This window comes from Tenrec ecaudatus, chromosome 4, assembly GCF_050624435.1.
Source record: "Tenrec ecaudatus isolate mTenEca1 chromosome 4, mTenEca1.hap1, whole genome shotgun sequence".
NCBI lineage: Eukaryota > Metazoa > Chordata > Mammalia > Afrosoricida > Tenrecidae > Tenrec > Tenrec ecaudatus.
In genome coordinates, this window is record NC_134533.1 from 180,315,740 (window position 1) to 180,335,719 (window position 19,980).

Consider the following 19,980-nt stretch of genomic DNA (forward strand, 5'->3'; position numbering starts at 1 on the left):
CTTAACAATGCTGCAAGACAGAGCAGAACTGCTCCTTTGGGTTTCTGTGACTGTAATTTTTATGAAAGTAGGAAGCCTCATCTTCCTCTCAAGGAGCATAAGGTGGTTTCAAACTGCTGGCCTTCCAGTTAGCAACCCAGTATGTAATCCATTTTACTACCAGGGCCCCATTCTTATGCTCTTACAGTCCTACATTTAAATGTAGGTATTATTAATGTTGTTACATGCTTCCAAATCAGCGCTGACAGTGGCCCCATGGACAAAAGAACAAAACACAGCCAGGACTTGTGTCAGTCTCACAATTGTTGTTATGCCTCTGTTGTAGCCATCCCTCTTTTGGTATCAATCCATCTCATGGAGGGTCTTCTTCTTTGTCTCTGACCCTCCACTCTACCAAGCATGACGGTCTTCTCCAGGGGCTGATAACATGTCCCATGTATGTGAGATACAGTCTTGCCTTCCTCATTTCCAAGGAGCATTCTGGCTATCCTTCTTCCAACACAGATTTGTTCCTTCTGGAGCCCGTGGCTCATTTAAAATTCTTTGCTAACTCTATAGTTAAAAGGCAGCAATTCTACTTCACTCATTATCCAGCTTTGGCAGATATATCTGAGACAGCTGGGTCAGGAGCACTTTAGTCTTCAAAGTGACATTTCTTCAAAGCCCATGCTACCTTCAGTTATAAGGTGAAATGATCCAAATAATGATAGCAAATAATTAAAATGAACATCCTAAGGAAAATTCAGGATCCCAAGGGAAACAGTGGACCCTAGTGTAAGAAACACTATAAAATGTCCAACACAATTACAGTGCCTGGATGATGATGACGATGTTGATGATGAAGATGATTAAACCTGGATTACTATTGCTTTTACAGTCTGAGTATTTGTCTGAGTATTTGTACTGTTGTTTTGGCTTTCAACAATAAACTTTTGAAATGGGAACTAATGTAAAAAAGTAAAACCAGTATGTGTTAGAAGTAATTTGCTGAATTGCATTATATAAATGATGCTGACTTAGAGTTCGGTATAGATTTGCTGCATTGTTGGTAGGTGCCATCAAGTTGCCTCCTAAAAACAGCAGAAGAACAAAAGGACACTCGGTCGCATGCCCTCCACACAGGCGTTATGCTGGAGCACCTTGCTGTAGCCACTGTGTTGATCCGTCTTGCCGAGGGCCTTCCTCTGTTTGGCTGGTCTTCTACTTTACCAAGCAGGATACCTTTTCCCAGGGATTGCTCTCTCCTAATAAAGATTTAGCTTTATCAAATTGCTAAACTTTGGTTAAATGCCTCCTAGGGAGAAGTGTGTTATATCTGGGTGTTCGCTATTTATCTCTCTGGATTCTAATATCCATTGCAACGACTACAGAACTCACAGGCAAAATTCATGATTAAAGGATTTATTAGGGAATTTATCAAATTGTAAGGCCAGGGATACATGCTCATGGTTATCAGGACATGTCACAGAATTCTGTCAATTCTGCACATAAATACCCCAAGGGCATACCACTCTACTATAAGCCTTAACCCCAAAAGGCATTGCTTACCCCACTCTGTGGGTAAGCAAACCCAGATCCCTGAATTAAGCACCCAGAGACCACCCACCCCAGGAAGTCTCACCCCAAAGGCACTCAGCTCCATTTCCACGCCTCTACAAACCCAAGTACTGAATTAAAAACCAGAAGGGAGCCTACTCTGCAAGCCTGCCTCCTACGCAAAAGCAATCACCTTTACTTCCTGCGTGGGTTGGGAAGGTTATTTGCTGCTGGGACATGAATCAAAATCAGATGAAGCAACTGCAAACATCCATTAACAATTGGAATGTGGAATGTACAAATTATGCATCTAGGAAAATTAGATGCCATCAAAAATTAAATGGAACATCTAGAGATTGGTATCCTAGGCATTAGTGAGATGAAATGGATAGGCATTGACCATTTTGAATCAGACAGTTACATGACTCACAGTATAGCAATTTTGAGTTGCTACATCATACCACTGTGCCACTGTGGTTTTGGGCCTCAAATGGTACCTGGCATGGGCATGAGTATCTAATTTCTCATGAACAACTTTCTATTCAGGTCCCAGATGGATAGTAAGTGTACTAGTTTGAAGCAGAAATGTATTCCCTTACAGTTTGGCGGCCTAGCATCTAATGTTGACCTTACAGAACTAAAATCAAGATGTCAGTAGGACTTTTGCCTTCTGTTGGCACCCAGGAAATGGTTGCCCTTGCCTCTTTCAGCTTCTAGAATCTTCCTTGGCTTTCTTGGAACATGCCACATCATCTGAATCTCTGTTTCCAGCCTCACAGCGTTTTCTCCTATCTGCCCAATCTCTTGTCTCCATCTTATGAGAATTATAGTTACATTTAGTGCTTACATGAAGAAGGAATCTCTGGTTGGACAAATAAGTAAGGGCTCTCTACTAACTCAAAGGCTGCAGGTAGAAATCCATACAGGAGGTCCATGAAACTGTGCTTCAGAAATGTTGCAACCTTGAAATCCCAATGGAGCAGCTGTACCCTGACACAGTGGTTGTGATGAGTATAAAGTGATTCGATAGTAACCAACAAGGACCCCTGGTGGCATAATGATTATATGCTGGGCTGCAAACTGCAATGGCTGCATGGAAAATCCACCTGGAAGGGGTTATCATGGGGTTTGATTTCTCTTTGAGTCAAAATAGAACACATGCTTTAGAGTCATCCCAACTGTCTTAGTTTCCTCCCTCACTCGGCCACTGCCACTGAGTTGATTCTGACTCATAGCAAACTGACCCGGCAGAGTAGAAGCGCCCCACAGAGGTTTCTGAGGCTGTACATCTTTCCAGGAGCTGAGAGCCAACTAGTTCTCCCTTGGAGTGGCTGCTGAGTTAAATCTGCTGACCTTTCTGTTCCCAGTCCAACACATAACCCACTGTGCCACCTGGGCTCCTCTCTAAGTTTGATAAGGCTGTTGTAAGATAAGCACCACAAATAACAACCAGCACAAATGCCTTTCAACAGCACAAGTTTGCTTCCTAGGTCTTGGAGGTTGAAAGTTCAAATCAAAGTCTCACCCTGGTGCTGTCTTCCCAGAGGGTTGCCCTAGGTGTGTCTTAGTTCTTGAGGATCCTAATATGCATCTGCCAACCCCCTTCCAGTATTGACTTGAATCTGTGTCAAATATGCATTTTTTTTAATCTTTGAACTGAAAACGTTTACTGGCAACCTGAAGATGTGTACAAGTTAAAACAGGAACACATAGTATTTCATGCGTGGGGGAAAAAACGCCCCCCAAAACAACAACACAACAAACCCTCAAAACACAAGTTAGGTTTATACTTCTTATTTTTCAAGCTCTCACAGAATATTATATGAAATCACTCTTAATTCCTCCCTTTACCACTAGTCCAGACTACAAATGTGAAGCAAAAATGTAGGTGCTACTTACAATGTGAACACACACACATATTGAGAAACACAGCCACCTACGCCTGGCTTTTACGTTTGGTTGTAATCACTGGCTGGCCATCCACTCTCAAGTGATTTTTATCCACGTTCCCTGTCCACAGGTTTGGCATTTAGGAAGGTGCTGAAGTGGATGCTGGAGTGAAGGAAAGCATTTCAGGAGACGAACAAACCAGTTCAAAGAGGCAGAAACTAATAGATAAAATGTCTGAAGCATCTTATAGTTCTTTGTAGACATTTTAAACCATATGGTAGCATGAGCGTATCTCTGTGCTCGAGTTTAAAGCCATTGTATCTAGAATTGTGTGCTGGTTTTTTACAAATATGCTCTTTTATAAGACACACCGTATCATGATGTGGCCTCATTAGCATAGCAAAGAAAACTGTACCCACAAAGGGTTGTATCCACAAGTATATATGTGTTAAGAGTTCACTGAAATACACATTTGGGCCCAGGGGGCTTCATGATTTATTCCATACCATCTCCTGTAGGGTAACGGTGTTGGAAATTTACAGTTCACATCTGATCAGTCACAGATTGAGAGATGGTTCCAAATGAATCCAAACCATTGCCTTTGAGTCCATTCGGACTTGTACCAACATTCTCCTAAGATTTCCAAAGCTGTGAAGATTTACAAAAAGGTGACTGTCATATCTTCTGTGGAGCTACTGGTAGGTTTGAACCTCTGACTCCTTCATTAGCAGCTCTGCACTTGAGTAACCATGCCTTCCGGGCTCCTTGAGAAGTTCTTACAGGCGCATTAATACACACATTTCTGGCCTATCTGCCTGTGCAGAACAAACTCCAATAGCCAAAGAAATCCTTTGGGTCAAATGTGGAGATGCTCGAACTTAGAGCAGAGCCTGCCTATAATAAACTGCCCCGAACAGTGGCACCTGAGTAAAGATGGCTTCCGCTGCAGTGGATACGTTTGAAAACCCTTGCCTCCATATGCTTGTATCTCCTAAGTACATTAGCCATATAATTAAGCTTCCAAACTGGCAATTGTTCTAGAGTAATAGAAAACATTATTAATAACCATGCCTGGAAAATAATCTAAGACTGCAGTAAGCAGTGGCCACTGTGCCCTTGGTTCCCCTTTTCACTCTTGGAATTCCGCAGACTGTCATGAACAGTTGAATTCCATGGGATGCCATTTACATTAAGGACATCATAAATGCATGTACTCATTATAAAATTTTCTTGATAGATGGCAATAAAGGGCCATTTTAAAAAGAAGATTAGGGTTTTATGATAATATTTCAGCAAGTTAAACCAAACATTACCTGGGAAAAGGGACATCTAATTCCAATTTGTGGAAGGGAGACATATGGGCTGGCAGAGCTTTGTAAGTTTTCCCATCTGGCTTTGGCACTTGGAAATAGCCTTTGCCTTCTTTCCAATTTCAGTAGATGATTAATTCAGCAGAGTTAAGAGTGGCATAGAGGTCCTCCGTGCCAGTTCAGTCGGCTGTCTTTACCGGGTGTCTCTGGCATTACTTCCAATGTCTTTAATGGCATATTGTAATAATGCATGCCTAAGAAAAGGTCATCGCACACCATTTTTCCATTGTAATTGACAACAGAACTTGTTATTTTGAAGACAGATATTGAGGGAACAGTGCCTAGAATAATATGTTTTGACAAATATTGATTTTTATACTTAATCTTCTAGAATTTATGGATGACAGATGACAGGGCAATGGTGCACCTGCTCTGCATGCTACCAAGCAGTAGACAGAGGATTGTGCATGGAGTGCCACCCACAGATGGACTTGGGGGAGAGCTTTTAGAATCTAACTCATGGGTGAATATAGGACATCACTTACTTCCTTGAGACAATTATTCCTTTAGGTCTGATTCTAAGCTTCAGATAACTTGAATAATAGCCATCTACGTTTGTAACCCATACTAGGAAGTAAAAATTAACAAGTCCTAAAACTTCTTCAATTTCATTGGAAAACATGAAGAGAACCAGATAACAACAGCTTAAATACTCTGGGGTATTTTTGGTCAATTTTCAATATATGTCAAGAGCATAAACCAAACTTCAGTTACAAGTGATTTGTATTGAGAGTCTCATGATCAAGCACCAATACTGTGGAGCAAGTTCATGGATTCAGAGACAATGTCAAGCTGGTTCAAATGTTGACTGTTGACAATTTTGTTTAAAGATACACGAAGGTCTTCATTAGTGCAGGAGGAATGGATGTACAATGATAATAACTGATGCCAGCATGGTGTTACAGGAAATGCAAGGGAGGGGAAGGCGGTAGGGAGGGGAAGGCAGTAGGGAGGGGATGGGGTTTGGGGGTAAATAATGGAGGCAAGAGGTGGGTGGAGCACTGGGGCTGACCTTGGTTTAGCAGCTCATTTTGCGGGTGAATCCACCATGGGAGGAGGGAATGCTCTAGGATGGATGTGGTGGTGATTGTACAATTCCCCTTGATATGTCTGAATGATTGAACTATTTCATTCTATGATATATAAATTATATGCCAATAAAACTGCTGGCAGAAAAAAAAGGGCTTCTTTATTTTAAATTTTGAAATAAATGAATTCAGTTCCCACAACTCTTTAAGTATTAATGAGAATGCTTTGATGATTTTAAATTATCTCATATTTGACAATGAAAAAGCCACTGCCTGAACACAGCATCAGCTCATTGCTGAACCCATGCGCTATCTGCTTATATTAAAATTACTGAAGCTCACAACATGAAGTTGAGAGGGGGTCAAATTTAATTGCTTTGTTTTAATGAATTCCTTCCTAAAGCAGAACTATTGAAAGTCAATTAGATATCCCAAATCAGACACACTGCCAATCAGTCGATTCTGACTCAGCGCAAAACTGCCCCTAGAGTTTTATCCTCACCTTGCAGTTAGCAGACCAACAGGTAAGTACCTGGGCTCCTTCAGTTAGGCACTGCTAGCACTAAATCTGAGAGCTGGTGGCACCATTGTTAAAGCACTCAGCTGCTAAGTGGAAATTCGGTAGTGTGAGCACACCAGCTGTGCTCCAGGTTGAAGATGACATCTGACTCCAGGAGGATCAGAGCCTCGGACACTCTGTGGGACAGTTCTGTTCTCTCCTACAGGGTCGAGCTATGTCAGAATCTACTCTAAGGCAGTTGGTGTGGTTATTTTTTAATCACTAACATAAGTTGTAGTTTAGCCATGAGAAACCAGGTATGTTGATGCAAGAGGATGACAAACAAGAACTAAGTGGGGAAAACTTTGGCAGGGACCATATCCTCTGAAGAACGTTTAGGTCAAGGTTCCACAGAAAGGGCAAAACACCAAGGACACATCTTTTAAAATAAATATCTCAACATGTGGGCATCGTTATCCTCTCAAAATAACTTATGCTCATCTTCTGAAGAGGTAATGATAGTTCAATGATAGGATTCTTGCTTTCCACACAGGGGACTCAGTTCAGCAAATGCACCTCATGTGCAACCACCACCATCTATCAGTGGAGGCGTGTGTGTTCCAGGATGCTCAACAGAACTTCCAATCCAAGAGGAGTAGGAAGAAATACCTGGAGATATACTTCTGACAATCAGTCAACGAAAGCCCTATGGGGCAGAAGAGTCCAGTCCAAAACTGATCATGGGGTTGGTGAAGATCTAGTCAACATTTTGTTCTATTGTTTACAGGATCCCCTTGAATGAGGGCCAAGTACACAGATGTTCACAAAAACATCACAAACATGAGTAGTGGCTTCTAGAGAAGGTTCTTGTAAATAGTTTTCTTTCTAGTACTTGATTCATTCATGAAGCACTTATTGAGTGCTTATTATTTGCCAATCTCTGTTTTGTGTTTGTTCGTTTCTTTACCCTTTTTATTTAAAATTAATCAACTGGTAATATAAAATATGTACCCTAGCATAAAGTTGTATTATCTCCCTTCTTTTTCATGATGCTACTGTTTATGTTTGCTTAAGATGATTTCCAATATGTAAACATATTGTTCTAGTCCTTTTTATGTACAAGTAGCATTATTAATTAAATTAGAATACCAAATCAGAGATAAAAGAAAAAAAATTAAATAATAAATTAGTAAGTGTGAAATATTAATCACTCTACACATAACCCTGTGGCACATACAGGCATAAAGAGAAGATCTAGTATTAAATATTTGTAAATTCTTATTTTTGAGTTAGCCCTGTCCTTTGAAAGATTCATGATACTATTGTTGCAGATTACCAGGAATAGAAAATCCATACAATCCAGCAATCCCTCTGTCGAGTCCTAAAGAAGTAAGTCATCACACAAACAGACATGTGATTAATTGTTAAGTTTTAGGCAGACAGTTCTAACTCATAGAAACCCTATATTGTTTGGTGCCATTGAGTCAGTTCCGACACAAAGCTATTTTAGGGACATGAGAACAAAGCACTACCCAATCTTGTGCCACCCTCACAATTGTTCCTATGACTGAGCCCATTTAGAACAACTGGGTCACACCATCTCATTGAGGGCCTTCTTCTCCTTCACTGCTCCTCTGCTTTCTTTAGCATGACGTCCTTCTCCAGGAACTGCGCTCTCCTGTTACATGTTCAATGTATGCAACAGGAAGTCTCGGCACCCTTGTCTCAAAGGAGCACTCTGAGCACTCAAGGGCACTCTGGCCATACATCTTCCAAGACAGATCACTTTGTCCTTTTAGCAGTCCATGGTACTTTCAATATTTTCCCCCAGCACCGTAATTCAAATACACTGATTCTTCCTCAGTCTTCTTGATTCAATGCCTAACTTCCACAGGCATATGAGACCATGGAAAACACTATGGTCTGAGGCAAGTGCACCACAGTTCTCAAGGTAACAGCCTTGCTGTTCAATACTCTAAAGAGGTCTTGTACAGCAAATTTACTAAATGCTAAGTGGTTTTTGATCTCTTGATTACTGCTTCCATGAGCAATAATTGTGAATCCAAGCAAGACAAATCCTTGATAACTTCAACCTTTCTTCATACATTATGATATTACCTATTGGTCCAGTTGTGAGGATTTTTCTACTCTACATGAAGACATAATCCATACAGAGGGCTATAATCCTTTGTATTTTCATAAAGTGCTTCCAGTCCGCCTCAACATCAGCAAACAAGGTGGTATCATATGCATAAAACAGGTTGGTAATATGCCTTCCCCCAATCCTGATCCACACCCTTCTTTGTATTATCCCGCTTCTCTGATGAGTTGTTCAGCCCACAGATTGAAGGATGAGCAGTGTGGTGAGAGGATATAGCCCTGTCACAAACCTTTATTGATTTTAAACCATGCAATATATCCCTTGTTTGCACAGGACTGCCTCTTAATCCATGTACCAGTTTCACAGTATGATAAAATGTTCTGGAATTCCCATTCTTCTCAAAGATATCCATAGTTTATTATGGTCTACACAGTCAAATACCTTGGTGTAGTCAACTGAGCACAAGTAAACATCTGGTATTCACAACATTAAACCAAAATCCATCTTCTCTCCTGTGTTCCGCATCTTCTTCTAAATTTGTCCTGGACCTCTGGCAGCTGCCTGTCAATGTATTGCTGTAATGTACTGCTGCTAGATCAGTGGCTCTCAACCTTCGCGACCCTTTAATACAGTTCCTCATGCTGTGGTAACCCCCCAACCATAAAATTATTTTCATTGCTACCTCATAACTGTCATTTTGCTACTGTTATGAATTGCATGACCTCTGTGAAAGGGTCATCGCAACCCACAAGTTGAGAGAGAACCACTGTGCTAGATGATCTTGAGCAAAATTTGACCTGCATGTGACATCAGTGACACTGTTCTATATTGGAGCATCTTTTGGGTCACCTTTATTTGGAGTAAGTACAGATGACCAAGTAGCTGTCTTCAAGATTTCTTGGCTTAGATGAGTGTTTCCAATGCTTCATCAGTTTGTTGAAACGTTTTAATTGGTATTTCAGCAATTTCTGGAGCCTTGTTCTTGGACAATGCCTTCAGTGCAGCTTGGATTTCTTCCTTCAGCAACATTGGTTCTTGCTCACAAGATCTCTCCTGCAATGATGAAATCTCAACTATATACAACACTATCTGCAACACAGCAAAACAGCCCAGTCTTGCACCATTCTCACAATTATTCTTTGAACAGCCATATGCACACCTATTTCAGTACAGCACTCTTTACAAGCAAAAAGAGGGAAACAATATCAATATCTATCAGTAGAAGACTCGAAACTCTGGTGAATACACCAGAGTTTGAATTGTTAATAAACCGTATGCATTGTTAATAAACAATGATGAAATTTTGGAACACCTCCTGGCATGAATAAACCCAGATAACATCATTCTGAGTAAAATCAGTCGATCACAAAGGGACAAATATTATATGAGATCACTGTTGTAAGGGGATACATTAAAAACACAAGATGAAATTTCCTAAGAAAGGAAGCAGAATTGGAGACTGCCAAGGCAGGGGAATAAGGAAAGGGAGATAAACTAAAGCAAAGGCTCTCCTGCAGGTGGGTAAACATGGGTGTAACAGAAGATAGTAGTCCACCAGAGAGAGAAGCGAAAGTGAGAAGTAGGCAAAGGGTAAACTATCGGTTTAATTAGCAGTTGAAGCTGTTGAATACAAAATTAATGATCAGGAATGTGAAGCGCCCACATAGTTGACAATAAAATGTTGAAACATAAAAGATACTGTTATTGTTAAATGTCGAGTTGTTTTGGACCTCCAGTGATCCTATGTGCAATGGAACAAAACGCCAATTAGCTCTGTACCCCCACAACAATCATTCACATACAATCACAGTGGAAGCCACGGTGTCAGTCCACCCTGTTGAGGCTTCCTCTTTGTAACTGACCCACTGCATTACCAAGCATGATATTTTTCCCTCACGGTCCCTCCTGAGAACATATCCAAAGTATGTGAGACAAGTGTTCATATCCTCAATTTTAAGGAGCATTCTGGCTGTATTTCTCCCAAGACAGGTTTATTGTTCTCCTGGCAGCCCATAGTATATCAGTATTCTTTACCAACACCATAATTCAATGGCATGAACTGTTCATTGGCCTTATTCATTTATTGTTCAAATTTTGCATGCATCTAAGGAGATTGAAAATGCCATAGTTGGATCGGGTACACATTGGTAACATCTACGTTTTTTAACTTCAATGAGGTCTTTTTCTTCAGGATCTCTGGTAGTGGAGTGAATTAAGAAGTGGGCTGGTAGCAGAAAGATTGGCAACTTAAACCCACCACCTGCTCTGTCAGAGAAAGATGAAGCACCAAGGAAAAACACAAAGGGAGCTCAACAGAGCAGCAAAGAGAGCAACACAACGAAGTGCCCAAAGAACCCCCCAAGTATATTTCAGACTTGGAGGGCAGGGCTTAGCACCTCATCACACTCATTCAGAAAACATACATAAAGGTAAGCAGACAGACCTGGAACTATTTATACTCCATCTTTCTTTCTCCTTTTCTTCATGTCTATCTATGTAACATGGGCAAGAAAAACAATCCTGAGAAAATATCAATGGGACTGATGATTCCAGGTTGGGGGTGGAGGGTGCAGGGAAGAAGTGCAAGTGGGGGAAAGTGATCAAGACAATTGAAAGGCACAGATGTTACCTTGAGAAATCCATGGTATTTTCAATGGCCTCGTCTACATGAGAAAGTTGGACATTGAACAAGGAAGACTGAAGGATCTAGGCATTTGAATAGGGGTGTTGGGCAAGAATATTGAAAGTCTCATGGCCTCCCAAAAGGACCAACAAATGTGTCCTAGAGGAAATACAGGCAGAGTGCTCCTTAGAGACAAAGGTAGCATGCACTTTACCTAAGTTCTCAGGAGAGACTACCTCCGGAAAAGGGCATCATGCTCGGGAAAGTGATGGGGCAGTGAAGAGAGGAAGACTCTCAACAGGACGGATTCACACAGTGGCTGCAACAATGGATTCAGACATCAGCGCAACAGAACCAGGCCGTGTATGGTGCTGCTTTACAATGGGTGCCTCTGAGTCACGGCCGGCTCAAAGGCATCTATCTGATCATGACAACAACCTGAGTTGGAATTGGTTTGGGGTTTTGCTGTTGGGAGTTTGTTGTTGTTTTGCAGATGTAGCAAGTGATTTAAATTTTTGACTACTGCTTCCATGGAAGTTGATTATATGGTTTGTGTGGATCTAAATAAATGGAAACCTTTGACAATTTCAATCTTTTCTCCATCCATCATGCTATTGCTTAGGGATTCAGTTGTACAAATTTTTATTTTCTTTATATTGAGGTTTAATCCTAAAGGAGGTGGCCTTTTGTGATTGCTATCCTACTCCGCAGGCCTGCCTCCTGCACAAAGGCCTGTGGCCTTGGACCATCAGTAAATATTCCATGGCCTCCACACTTCAAGCAAGGAAGGTTGTGTCATCTGCATCTCACAGGTTGATAATGCATCTTTCTCTAATCTTGATGCTCTTCATACAGTTTACTTTTTAGGATCATTGACTCTGCAGATGATAAGCCACTATAAACCACTCAAATTGGGAGAAGGTATTTTAAGCCACTATAAAGGTGGTTGATGTGGAAGGACATCCTCCATTGCCTCTCCCTCCACTTTTCATGAGATGAAGGAGAGGCAGCTAGTTGAATGGAGCTAGCTCAAAGGAGTTGAGGCTGGAGGTGCCAGGCAGGGAAGTAGGGTTTTTGTGTTAACTTGTTTAAGAAAGAAATCGCATGTTTATTCTCATAAGACTCTAACCCTTTTAAAACCTGAAACAATGTCCCTTAATTACTAACTAACCTAAAAGTCGCTGATTTGAATTTGCTCAAGCAATAAGGAAGAAAGATCTGGAGCTCCATTTTTTATAAAAATTTGAGCCTAGGGAACTGCATGAAGCAGTTTTCTCTAACACATGAGTCAGAATTGACTCAAAGTCAATAGGTTGGAGTTTGGGCTAATTGATAAAAAGGAACTCCAAAAAGTGTTGGAAAAATTCCATTATACTTTCACTTATTTGTCCACACATTTTCTGAAGCCCTCTCATGATTCGTATTTCCTTTTCATGTAAGTGTGGCCCATGGGCTGGTTCAGTTCACTCAAGATTTTTGATTGAAAGGTTGCCAACTTGCATCCACACATCAGAATTGCAGAAGAAAGGGCTGGTGAACGGATTTTGTAAATAATACAGTCAAGAAAGCTCTATAGAGCTCAGTTCTATTCTGTCACACAAGGGGTGCCATGATTCAGAAGCAACTAGAAAGCAGCGGGTTAACCATGAGTTTAGCTAACACGTCACAATACTATGCAAAGTGTCTAGGGTTCTGTACCATAGGTCCCTATCATTATTCTGTCAGTGTCAGAAACTCACAGGGGTTTGCAGCCTTCACCAGACTGCCAACAGAGTCTACAGTAAGGAAGAGTTGAATATAAAACAAAAACAATCAATAGTCAGAAGAAACAAAAACCCCAAACACACAATGGGTACTCTCAGAGGAGCAGGCCTTTTGTTATGTTCCATGTTGCTTTGAAGGGGACTATCCAGGAATGACTTGAGGAATCTTGTTACAGTGTTGCACACTTAGAATCAGAAGAGGCCAAGAATCTGCATTTCCACAATTTCAGATAATGAGAACTCACTCTGGACTGAGGGTTCTAATCTACATCATTTTTTAGCATGCTTCCTTGAGTACTTCTGTCTTATTTACATTTCCAGGGTTACATCACAGGTAGTGTTAGGGAAATCTAACAAATTTATGTCACCAATTTTCAGAGATTGTTCTTCTTGGATGGCTGGGCAGATTATAAGCATTTTCTCATTACAGAGGAGCTTCAAGCAAAAGCCTGTGTCACCATTTAAAGTATTAGTACGGATTGTTAGTGCATTTTTATCACAGAGTCTGAAAAATATTTCAGATACAGGATTTCAATGAGAATATAAGGTTACTTGCGTGATGGGAGAGGGCCAGCTGGGGAGAAGTGTAATATATAAAAAAAAATTTTAAAGGCTTGAAAATAATTTAAAAAGCACATTCCCTGCTCCTGCAGAAAGGCCAGAGAATCACAATAGAGGCTTAGGTAAATGGGCGCTGTGTTTCCACATTTCCTATCACTGGAAACGTCTGTGGAAAGGAATGATCATTATCAAGGCAATAGGCCATTGTCACAGGTTAATGGTCCCTGGTGACTTTTCCAAACTGTTCCCTAGGGCTTAAGCCTCCAAAGTCAATTGGAAAACATCGGGTCTATCCAAGCCCACTGCCTTTTCACACCGTGCTTGCCAGCACACCTCGCCTTTGTTCTCAGCTCTTCACACTGTGTGCAGATAGCCATCACTAAGGAGATCTAGCTCTCTCTCTCTGTGTGGCCATTCTCTGGACACCTCTTTCTGGTTGCTCATTAGTCTTGCCCAATTCACTCAACAGCCTAGATTCACACGTAAGAGCAAGTTGCCTCAGCCGCAAAGTATGAGGCAAGTTCAGAATGGAAAACAAGAGTAATTTAAGCAACCGGATTTTAAGGGTAGCCTGGGCAAAAAAATCCAGTGATTTCTTTCCATTTTTAAATGAGTTGTCCACATACTTCCTCTTTTCATCCAACCATCAGTTCTGCTAATAGAACAAGGGAATACTGCATGGCTTAAAATCAAGAAAGGTATGTGTCGAGGTTGCATCCTCTCACCATGCTTATTCGATCTGTCTGCTGAGCAAATCATCTGAGAAGCTGGCTTCTTATATGAAGAAGAATGCAGCATCAAGACTAGAGGGAGGCATATTAGCAACCTGTGATATGCAGATGAGAGGGAGAGAAACTTGAAGCGCTTGCTGATGAAGATCAAGGATTATAGCCTTCGATGTGGATTATAACTAGTGTAAAGAAGATCCGAATCCTCACAACTGGGCGCATAGATATCATCATAAATGGAGAAAATGTTGATGCACACTCGATACTCAGGGAGATCAAACGACATGTTACATTGGGTAAATCTGCACTAGATCTTTTTAGAATACTAAAAAGCAGGGATGTTTCTTTCAGGGCTAAGTCATGGTATTTTTCAAGGACTCACATGCAGAGGAATGTTGGACAATGAAGTAAGGATGACTGAAGAACGATGGATACATCTGGACGATGGTTTGAGAGAATATTGAAAGCACAATGGACTGCTGACAGGACAAACAGATCTCTTCGAAGAAGTACAGTCACAATAGTCCTTAGAAGCAAGGATGGAGAAACTTGATATCATCTGCATTGGGCATGTTACCAGGAGAGACCAGTCCCTGGAGGACATCATGCTTGGTAAAGTGGGGGGCATCAACAAGGAGGAGGCTTTTGACCAAATGGATTGACCCAGTGGCTGCCACAATGGACACATACGTAAGAACAATTGGGAGGACACCACACACCAGTGATGTTTTGTTCTGTTGTACATAGGATCACTGTGCATTGGAATAGACTGGACAGCACCCAACAAAAATAACAATAACCAGTAAATTAAATATCCATCACCACAGCCTCAGTCGTGCCCACTCTATACTATATTCTCCGATTGGGCTAAGAATCCTGCTAAAATCCTTCTGTGGAAGTCACATAATCTAATGTCAACTTGCAAGGGGTGGCATCTAACCTGTTAAGGATGACCTCATTTGGAGGAGCAGATATATATCTCACAGGAGGCCATATACACTCACTCCCTGTAAGACATTCCTTGACAAGCCACATGGAGCTATGCTGATAGAGCCAGAGGCCTGGAGCTGCAGAAGCCACATGGAGACCCACGCCAGCGCTGAGATGTTTCTACCACAAATGGATCCACAAGACTTTCCACCCACTGGACTGTGATCTTCCTGCATTCAGCATCATTGCATAGCTGCGTGAGTATAAGAGGAATTTATGGATTAGTATCAACATATGGGTTAATATTGGACCATATGGACTTGATCTGGATTTGGCTGGGATGTTTTGTTAATGTGCATTATGGATTAGTATCAACATATGGGTTAATATTGGACCATATGGACTTGATCTGGATTTGGCTGGGATGTTTTGTTAATGTGCAATTAATTACTTTTTGATATAAAGTTCTCTCTTACACACGAGTGTCTCCAGATTTATTTCTCTAGTCAACCTGGACGAACACACATTCCTTGCCTGAAGAAAAAGGACCTTATTCCTATGGTTCCAAAGACCCTTAAGAATCATCAAAAGCTTGCGTTTCTTGTATCTCTCCAGCACCCGCCAGCCCAAACAGCGGACAGATTGGTCTTCAAATGCTCTGTATTTTTCCTTTCTTTAGGTCATCACTCAGATTGTTTGTTCTGCCTAGATGTTTGACACCGCCTAATCTGCCTTAAAATATTCATCACTGATTTCAAGGGCTTTTGTGAAAGCCACTGCTCATCTTACAAACCAAATAGTTTTTCTCTCATGTTCACAGTCTTGTCCGTGATCTCACTGTAACTCTTTTATTTTTTCCAAAGTGTTACAGGTCTCATTGTCACCACTGCAATTAATCCACAGTGATGGAAGCAAAACCTGCCATCCTTTCAGCCCCAATTGTCCATATGAACACCATGATCAGCTGTGCCCACTTTCACAGACTGAGGCTGCCTCACTGTAACTCTTACCGCAGAGCTCGCAGGCTGGCTCAATCTACAGACCACATCTCTCAACTTTTCATGACTGGAGTATGCAGATACAGGTTTAGTACCTGTGCCCCAAATTCCACCAATGGCTGTTAAATGGTGACTTGAATATTTAACTTATTTTAGCTGTTTTATAGGATATTTTTATTGGTGCTAAAATATAAAGAATCCAATGTTTTTCAATTCAACATTTTTCACATGTGCAAGTCAAGAAAGCCAATCACTCACATGTTGTATATCCATCACCAATATCCATTGCCAAATTTCCCACTGTCATAAACAAAAAAACCTATGTTACCTAAGTTAAGGCCCTTACCCCTTTTTTCCACCTACCCAGCCCCTCGTAGCCACCATAAAACCCTGATCTCCGTAACTTTGCCTATTCTAGGTATTTCATATTAGTGAAATGACACGATATTAGTCCTTTTCAGCTAAATCAGAAGATACCTATAGCATAGTGTAGCAATACTGACAGGCCCAAAGTGTGTGAAATATGAATTTGTGTCATGGTTAATGTGAAGTAGATGGAAATATTTTCCTACAGAAGACTATCTGCTCTGTGACTTTTTATTATCTGATTATCATTATTAAGAAGAAAATTTTTACTTGATTTTAATCAATATTTATTCACCCCAAAGATTGCTAGGCTTCATGTGAGGAAGGGCTTCTAGAATATGGGAGAAGGCAATATGATCAGGCCATAATTACTTAAGATGTATTTTCCCCCTGTAGTTAATCATAAGAACCTCACAGAGGGTCTTCCTTGAGGGAGGGAAGGAAGGCAGGAAGGAAGGCAGGGAGGAAAGAAAGAAAGATCTGCTTCGTGTTTAGTTATGTAATACTGCTATACCAGGAGAAGCTCTGTTGGCTTAGTGATGAATGTATTGGTTTACTAACTGCAAAGTTCGAAACCACCAGCTGCTCCTTGGGAGAAAGAAAGGGGTTTCTACTCCCATGAAAAGTTAGTTTCAGAATCTCACAGAGGCCGTCTATACTGCTGTGCAATCACTATGAGTTAGCATCAACTCATGAGGGTGAGATTTTTTTAGAGTTATTACAAAAATACACAAATGGGTGACTTTAACAAACAGAAATTAACAGCCCCCCACACCACCACCATCCCCCCCAAAAAAACAACTTTTAAGAGGCTAGAAGTCTGAGTTCAGGGTGCTAAAAGGGCATTCTTTCCCTCTTGGCGCCGGAGGAAAATGGCTCTCTTTTTTAACTTCTATTTCGGCTTTCTTCATGTAGCTTCGCATCTTCCTTCTCCAGAATCTGCTTGCACTGCACGCTTGTTTGTTGTAGTGTCTTTGATACCTCACAAAAGACTCTCTCAAGACACAAGCTATGCTAATCCGGCCTCCTTATCATAACCAAGGCAATCCATTCTCAAGTGGGATTATAACCAGAAGCATAGAAATTGGTATTTACTACATATATTTTGGGAGTTACTATTCAATTCATAAGAAAATCCTTTAGTAATCTGGTTTCTCTTTCCTTTGGACAATAAAAGTACCTGTCCTTATTTGGTCTCTGTGATAATTTTTTCAGCAACTAAAAGTATTTCTTAATGTTCAAAATATACTGGCAAAATATAAAACTTGATTATACATTCACCTTCAATCATTTCAAATTTGACGATCTGAGGGAATAATCTACTAATACATGTCACTGGAAAGGAAGGCATGTGAATGGATGCATGGTTATTGTCTAAACAAAAATTGAACCATCAGAAGAGAAGTCATGTATGGGATAATAAACATTTCATTATAAAGCAAATTTCTACTGAATGGAACAATTTCTAATTGACTAAAGATAATTTAATTTTCAACTAGTCAATGGGTACATCTGGAATTATTTCCAATGTCTTTTGTATGGCTTAAAACACAGTGACCGAAAACACAAAAGCAAAAAACCAAACTCGCTGATATCAAGGGATTCCAATTCCCTAGAGGACAGTGAGCGTAGAAAGTCCCGTCTTTCTCCCAGAATACATTGATAGTAGACAGCAATTACCCATCCACCAAGTTTGGTTCTCAATATAGTTTAAATCAAATATAATTAGCACCATCAGTCCTTTCTTTACTTCATAGATCTCAACTCTACCTACCCCGGCCATTGAGTCTGTTCCCACTTCACAGTACCTCTGAGGAGGCTGTGAAGTTTGATGGGAGCAGATCACTTCATCTTTCTCCCATGGCGTCACTGGTAGGTTTGAAGGGCTAACTTTGCCCTTAGGTCCAAGGCTTGCGTGACAGTATTAGGTCTATTGAGAAATCAACCAACTCCAAGTAATTAAATAAACTGACTTAGCACATTTTTAAAGATGTAGGAACTATTTAAAAAATTTAAAATAATGCACATAATTTTAAGGACTTGACAACAAAATATATGATGAGGCCAATGAGACTTTTAAAACTTTACATAAAATGATATTGAAAGTCATACTTCATTGTGCACTTACTTAAATACAAGCAGTTCTTGATTTAATGACAAATTCAAGTTACGATGAACTGAACTTACAACTGTCTGTTCCTTTATGTTTGCTGGTTTTTTGTTTGTTTTCTCACATCTTATCATTAGTACTGTGTGCTACATTCAATGTCAGAGCTCAAGATTTGCTGGTACCAACCCCTATTTTCAGACCAACACTGAAATATAAAGATCAGGTTTGTAAAGATACTGATAATAAAGCCAATCGTGAAAGAGGATCCATGGCACTGAAGCTTTTTAGTGAAGGCCTAGCAACATTTTTTTCTGTTATTGAGAAGCTCAAATGAATCCAAGCTGAGTCAATGCCAACTAACATCACAATGAGCCTACCAACCAATAATCTACCTCCCCAAACCAGCTAATAAAAACCTGGTAGTCCACTTCCATTGTGCATGAGGTCACCTTGAGTCAAGGATGAACTTGAAAGTAGCTAACAACAATAAAGAATAAGAGACCAAAAAGATAGATAGATAGATAGATAGATAGATAGATAGATAGATAGATAGATAGATTAGGTTATTCCACTTGTGCCCTGAGTTAGTGTGGCTATAGAAAAATTGGTTTAAGTAAAGAAAAATAAATTTTATTTAAGACAATCCAATTGAGTCTTAATATACAGATGATTCTGACAATTTGCGACAGTGTTATAAGTACAATATAACCAGTATTCATGGGAGAATAAAATAGACATGAGAAATAGCTTTGTATTATGAATATTAAATAAAAAATCATGTCCAATGATATCAGGTCAATTCTGACTCCTAATGAACCTGTAGGACAGAGTGGAGCATTCCTCTGGGCTCCGGAGAATGTCAGTCTTTATGCGCGCAGATAGCTTCATCTTCCAACCATAGAACAGGTTAGTCTGTGGGTTTGAACTGCTGATCTTTTAGTTAGCAGCCAACACTTATCCCTCTGAGCCACTAGGGTTCCTTTTATGAACACTAATCACTATTTTATCTATATTTATTTATGTCAGGCATTTGATTTGAACGCATTGTATTTTTTTTAAATCATTTTATTGGGGGCTCCTACAACTCTTATCACAATCCATACATCCATCCATTGTGTCAAACACATTTGTACATTTGTTGCCATCATCATTCTCAAAACATTTGCTTTCTGCTTGAGCCCTTGGTATCAGCTCCTCATATTTCCCCTCCCTTCCCACTCCCCCCTCCCTCATGAACCCTTGATAATTTATAAATTATTATTATTTTTATCATCTCTTACACTGTCTGACGTCTCCCTTTACCCACTTTTCCGTTGTTCATCCCCCAGGGAGGGGATTATATGTGGATCCTTGTAATCGGTTCCCCTTTTCCATGCCACCCTCCCTCCACGCTCCCAGTATCACCACTGTCAGCACTGGTCCTGAAGGGATCATCTGTCCTGGATTCCCTGTGTTTCCAGTTCCTATCTGTACCAGT

General features: G+C 40.5%; 1 protein-coding gene and 1 non-coding gene across 2 annotated transcripts in view; both read right to left on the reverse strand.

Moving 5' to 3' along the window:
• Window positions 1-19,980, reverse strand: part of TGFBR2 (transforming growth factor beta receptor 2) — a 606,522-nt gene that overhangs the window by 507,810 nt on the left and 78,732 nt on the right. The window lies entirely within an intron of this gene.
• Window positions 15,890-16,020, reverse strand: LOC142447677 (small nucleolar RNA SNORA1). Its single transcript, XR_012784340.1, has one exon. It is a non-coding gene; the product is annotated as a small nucleolar RNA SNORA1 (small nucleolar RNA).